Source organism: Fundulus heteroclitus, unplaced genomic scaffold (genome assembly GCF_011125445.2).
Source record: "Fundulus heteroclitus isolate FHET01 unplaced genomic scaffold, MU-UCD_Fhet_4.1 scaffold_203, whole genome shotgun sequence".
NCBI classification, from domain to species: domain Eukaryota; kingdom Metazoa; phylum Chordata; class Actinopteri; order Cyprinodontiformes; family Fundulidae; genus Fundulus; species Fundulus heteroclitus.
Genome location: NW_023396615.1, coordinates 271,830 through 277,871, shown reverse-complemented (window position 1 = coordinate 277,871; position 6,042 = coordinate 271,830). Strand labels below are relative to the sequence as shown.

The 6,042-nt window shown below is 40.4% G+C and overlaps 1 long non-coding RNA gene across 1 annotated transcript; it reads right to left on the bottom strand.

Annotated features, from left to right (window-relative positions):
* Positions 1–281: 281 nt before the first annotated feature.
* On the bottom strand, positions 282–933 carry LOC110369178. Its single transcript, XR_002428783.2, has 3 exons — positions 753–933; positions 469–681; positions 282–391 (listed from the first exon to the last, which is right to left on the bottom strand). It is a non-coding gene; the product is annotated as an uncharacterized LOC110369178 (long non-coding RNA).
* Between the last annotated feature and the right edge of the window lie 5,109 nt (positions 934–6,042).

Sequence of the window (6,042 nt, the reverse complement as noted above, 5' to 3'; positions counted from 1 at the left end):
TTGACCAATCTGTATAATCTGACCAAATCTGTATAATATGATTGAACTTGACTTTGTAAAGTGCCTTGAGATGACATGTTTCATGATTTGGCGCTATATAAATAAAATTGAATTGAATTGAATTGAATAAACCTCCTGCCATTTTGTAGTTACGAAAGTTAATGTCTGAATTACATAAACATTTGACATTTCTGCATTTGCATAAACAATGGCATTGTCATGGTCGGTTTGATATGTTTGGCCCACATGCAGAGAACACCGGCTCACAGGAAGTAGTTTTACGGAGTTTATTGACAACAACAACAGGGAAAATGTTCGGGGAAGTAATCACGAAAAAGGGCTCACAATGGAGCGATCACGGGGAGAGAGACTCGGACGGAGCACGAACGATCTGAGGGGACAAAGGGGAGAATAGTTAGGTGCGTCAGCACACGGAACTGATGATGAAGACGTGCGGCGTAAGCTTACCACTTAGGTTCGGAAGTCGGACCGGAGGGGGAAGCGCAACGGACTCAGCTCCAGATGGAGTGGTGCGGACAGATGATCGGGGGGCGTAGGCGTGAGGCAAGGTCCGAGCAGCTCTGGCGAAAACACAGGCAGCGGAAGGAACCGGACTGATCCGATGGGAGTCGTGAGCAGGTGAGTTCAGTTAGGCTCAAGCCTCGGGACACGAGAGCGAACCTGGGAGACACAAAGGAGCTTTTTAGAAAAGATCAAAAATTAGTCGGAGGACTAAGGCCGTCTAAGCATACCAACAACGGTTAATATTCCGGCGTCCTCCCGCTGTCCGAGCGCAGATCTTATAGTGCTCCAGAACACGCTGCAGGTGTGCGCGCCCCGCCCACCAGTCAACTGCCGTCACCTGTCGAAAAAAGAGGAGGGAGAGAGCAGGGCCGGCAGAAACTGCCCGGCTCTGCTCGCTGAGTCCTGACAGGCATATGAAAGATTTACTTTTATTTTCCTCACAGTTTTTTGTAAGGATCCTCAACTGCGGAGGTCATCATTTAACATGATGCTCAGAATTGCTCTCCATTGTGTTATTATATTTTTTATTGATCCAGACTCTAGTCATGTTAATTTCCAGTATTGTTACAGATTTTCGTATAAGCCTGTTTTGGAACAATCCTTAAGGAAAATGAAGATGAGTCCAATGCATTGCGTGACAATGGTGCCCTTTAAGATTGTGTTTTCAGAGACATTTACCGAACTATCCTGCTTTGCTGTTAGGTACACAAATGAAAAATGCAAAGTCATGATGGTAAAGAGCATGGCAGAGGCAAAGAGAGGCAGACATGCATGAAGAGTTGCTTCCATGCTGCACTTTCATCCACTTTGAGAATTCTGAAGTGACAGATGCCTGTGTCCATCTCGTACAGAGAAACCACTGTTCAGATAGGATGTACACAATGCGACAGGCTGCAGTGTCAAATGAGCTTCCGAAAGAGACAGCAAGACATGACCTATGTGGTTTTGTGATGCACTTTAAAATGGCATGATGGCACCCTGTTGAAAAAGACTATGCAGTATGGCATTATGATTTGCTGCGTGGTTCATGGTGCCAAAAGGTATTTTAAAGGAATAGTTGGATTCTACAAAATTTTTGCACATTTCAGATTAACTCAAGCTAAAACGTATGCTTTCTTCCCTCTTTCATTACCTGTGACATTAAGGCTCATCCTCAGCTCTTAAAATGTGTGCGTGTCAAAGAGCAAAATTACTTATTGAACAGGTAGGGTTCAGGACTTTCAATTAAGTGATATTGACTTGGTGTATGTTTTGTTCTGACTGGGAGTCCTCTGTGGACTAATCCCCCATATTGCTTTTTATTTGGGAATAAGATAAAACAAATGAAAAGACAAGCAGCACTACCAGACAGAGACAGACTTGTTATCTCTCTCTCTCTCTCTCTCTCTCTCTCTCTCTCTCTCTCTCTCTCTCTCTCTCTCTCTCTCTCTATATATATATATATATATATATATATATATATATATATATATATATATATATAGCATTGTAATGCAGGCCAAGGTAAGTTTAGTTGTATAGCATATTAAAAGTTAAAAGCTTAACTTCTTTAATCAATCACTTAATCTGGATGGCATTAAATTGGCCTCTGGTAATAAAGTGAAAAACCTTGGTGTAATAAACAGGTCTCAGGGTTTCCTTTTTTCACCTCCTGAATATTGCCAAAATTAGAAATATTCTGTCCTGCGGTGAAAAACTACTCCATGCATTTGTTACTTCAAAGCTGGACTAGTGTAATTTTTTACTATCAGGAAGTCCACAAAATGCAGTTCAAAGTCTTCAGCTGATCCACAATTCTGGTGCAAGAGTTCTGATTACTTCCATTTTGTTTTTATTCAACAGGAGAAAATGTCCTACCTCTGGAAATTTATGCATTGATTTCCAGAGGTAGGTAGGGTAGCCAAAAATTGTACTCAAGTAAGAGTAGCACTACTTTAACATATTTTATATTTTAATTAAAAATATTTAATCGCGATTAATCGCATAATTTGCCTGATTAATCGCGATTAATCGCATTGTATTTACAAACTCCAAGAATGAATTCAAAAGTAGTGTAAAGAGCACTTTTATTTTAATGTTCTGCTGCCAACAAAAGTGTTGTAACATTTGTAGCACTTATCAGTAACACATATTTAGTGTAAAGCTCAAACAAAGCTTAAACATGTAAAACAAAAATAGCAATAATAATAAATTAAAGCTTATTGCCACTGACAGGGAATTCTCTTTATGAGGAAAAAATCTACCAAAAACAGGCAATTTCTGAGGTAACAGAAGGGAGCAGCATTACAATTTTATGTTCAATACCAAAGTTTAACTTGGCAGTGGTTACAACTAACTTGTTTCTGTCATATTCGATGCTGGAAGAACTTTAAACTGAAATGCTTGCTAACTCGATATGCTTACGTTGCTTGCGTTTATTTGACGTTGACACGCGGTTTTTTGTTGTTGCTTTCTCGCGTGCATATAGTGAATGGCAGGGAAAAACAGGCAAAAATACATGGATACTTTGAAACGCGAAGCGACTTCACCGACGGCGTCGATGCAGACCCCGCTCCGCTCCGCGCAAAACTTGTTCCGTGCGCCAACTCACCGCCTCACCTAAGCAAATTCCTGCGGGAAACACCGCCTTCCGCATGTCGGCTTTGTTTATTCCCGGCCAGCACCTTTCTTCCTCTTTGAATCCGAGGTTTGGCTGACAGCGAGGTTATTGGTGCATTATCGCCACCTACTGTTCTGATTCAAACCCCTACACCGCAGCAACAGACCTTCACAAAATAAAAGCATGTGAGCAACATGCGTTAATGCGCGTTAAAGAAAATATCGCCGTTAATAATCTAATGAGTTAACGCGAAATTAACGCGTTAACTTGCCCAGCCCTAATTTTAATTAAAAGTAAAAAATTGTCAGCCAAAAAATGAGTCAAGTAAGCGTAAAAAGTATGTAGTAAGAAGTCTACTCAAGTACTGAATAAATAATCATAACAGCTAATGATTTAATATTTAAAAATTATTTAATAACATAAGAAAAACATAAGGTTACGTGCTCATTCTGGTCTTTTAAAGACAAAAGTTACACGAAAAATACTTTTCTAAGTAATGTTTTCAACATTAAACTTGAAATACGTACAGCAGTTAATGTATATACAGTATGTTAGAATGGTGAAAAGTACTTCCAATGACATTATTTACTGTACATTCATTTGACCTCCATATGGCTCAATGAGCTCAGCAGATAGAAAAATAACATTAAAATAATAAAGCTTGTCTACCAACAAGAAGCTGGAGGGAGCACGCAGTTATTGAATAGGAGGGGACCCAAGATGGATCTTTGCGAAACATAGCATGTGATTTTTGTGATCTCTGATGCAAAGTTACGTACTGACACAAAAATCTCCCTTTCCTTTAAGTAGGATTTAAACCAGTCCGGTGCTGTACCAGAAACGTCGAAACAGCTACTGTATGTAGGATGCTTAAAGCTGGCTGAGGCCCAGCCAAACTCTGCTGCCAAAGTGAGGTTGTGGAAGACATTTTCATGTCACTGGTCATACAGTATGGCAAGATTGAGCACAGCAACAATACACAAGGTAGTTATACTGCATCAGCAAGGTCTCTCCCTGACAAATATTTCAAAGCAGACTGGTGTTTCAAGATGTGCTATCTTCACAGTTCAGCAGATGCTGTCAAAATTTGAACTATTTTGCTGTGGCAGAAGGCAGGTTGCTCATCGAAGGGCTGGAGCACAGAACAATAATGCCAGTCTGCCTGCAACAGTGAAGCATGATGGAGTTTCCTTGAAAGTTTGGGGCTGTATATGTACAAGTAGTGCTGGAAATTTGGTGGAAATTGGTGTGCTCAATGCTGAGAAATACAGGCAGATATGTTACCATCATGCAACACCACGAGAGATAGTATAGACCTCACTAAGAACCCATCTCAACATCATTAAGTGTATTTTGGATTAGATGAAGAGACAGAAAGATTTCAGGTAGCCTACATCCACAGAAGATGTGTGATTAGATTGCCAATATGTTTTTAACAACCTGCCAGCTGAGTTCCTTCAAACGTGCACGTGTACACCTAGATTTGATGCTGAAGGCAAGGAGGGGTGTGAATGGAAATATTAGAGCTTGGTTCCTAAAATCACCTCTGACCTTTCTCCTTCAAAAACATGTGAGCAGCTGCACTTGGGGAGGAGACGAGACCTGCTATTGGCTTCACTCTTCCCCAGATTGCCAAGGTAAATGCTTGTGTATTTATTGTGTGAGACTGACTGTAAATGGTTGGATTTGAGGTGTTTGTGTTATGTCTCCTAAGATAGCAGAGCGTGAGGAGGCTCGGTTCAGAGGAGACCAGGAGAAGAAGGGGAGGGGGGGGGGCATGCATTCTAGCCAGAGGTGTGATTACTTTGTCTTTGTTTTAGTTCTCAATAAAATGCTGGAACTTGTTGGATAACCTTTTCCTTTTATTCAATAAGTAACAGGGGAACCTGTTAACATTATCTCCCACAATAGGGGTCATACCAAATATTAATTTCATTTAGATTTCTCTTCTGCTTACTAACTATCAGCACTTCCACTGTTGAAAGCATTCTTAGGTTACAGCATTGTTTTAATACTTTCTTAAAACTTTTCCACAGTACTGTACACATACTTTAATTTATCTTTGGGATTAATGGCATTTTTGGCCAAGTGAGCCAACTGAGTATACAACAGGGCAATTTCAAGCATTTCACACTAAAGGATTTGGTACAAATGCCTTTACAGTTGAATTTCTTTAATTCCCTTAATGTAGAAATTATGACTACAGGCTCAAAAATATACCTCTGATGCGTATGATGTAGTTTAACCACCCTGCTGGTTCTATTGGACCTCAGTGCAGCATTCGATACTGTAGATCACTCCATTCTGTTAGAACGCCTGTAGAACTGGGTCGGCCTCTCTGGTACAGCTCTCAACTGGTTTAAATCCTACTTAAAGGACAGGGACTTTTTTGTATCAGTAGGTAACTTTACATCCCAGATGACAAAAATCACATGTGGGGTTCCCCAAGGGTCCATCCTGGGTCCCCTCCTGTTCAATATCTACATGCTTCCTCTAGTGCAGATCATAAAAAATAACAACATCAGCTACCATAACTATGCAGATGACACACAGCTCTACATCACCATGTCACCAGGTGACTATGAACCAGTTCAGGCACTGAGTAAATGCCTAGAAGAAATCAATGCCTGGATGTGCCAAAACTTTCTTCAATTGAATAAAAACAAAACTGAAGTAATAAATTTTGGACAAATAGAGGAGAGATCAAAAGTTAGCAAACAGCTTCAGCTGCTTCAGCTAAAAACCACTAATCAGGCCCAAAACCTGGGTGTAGTGATGGACTCAGACCTGAACCTCCAAAAGCATCTAAAGACAATTACAAGGTTGGCTTTCTATCACCTGAGGAACATTTCCAGGATTAAAGGACTAATGACTCAGAAGGATCTGGAAAAACTTGTGTTTATATTTAGTAGAATTGA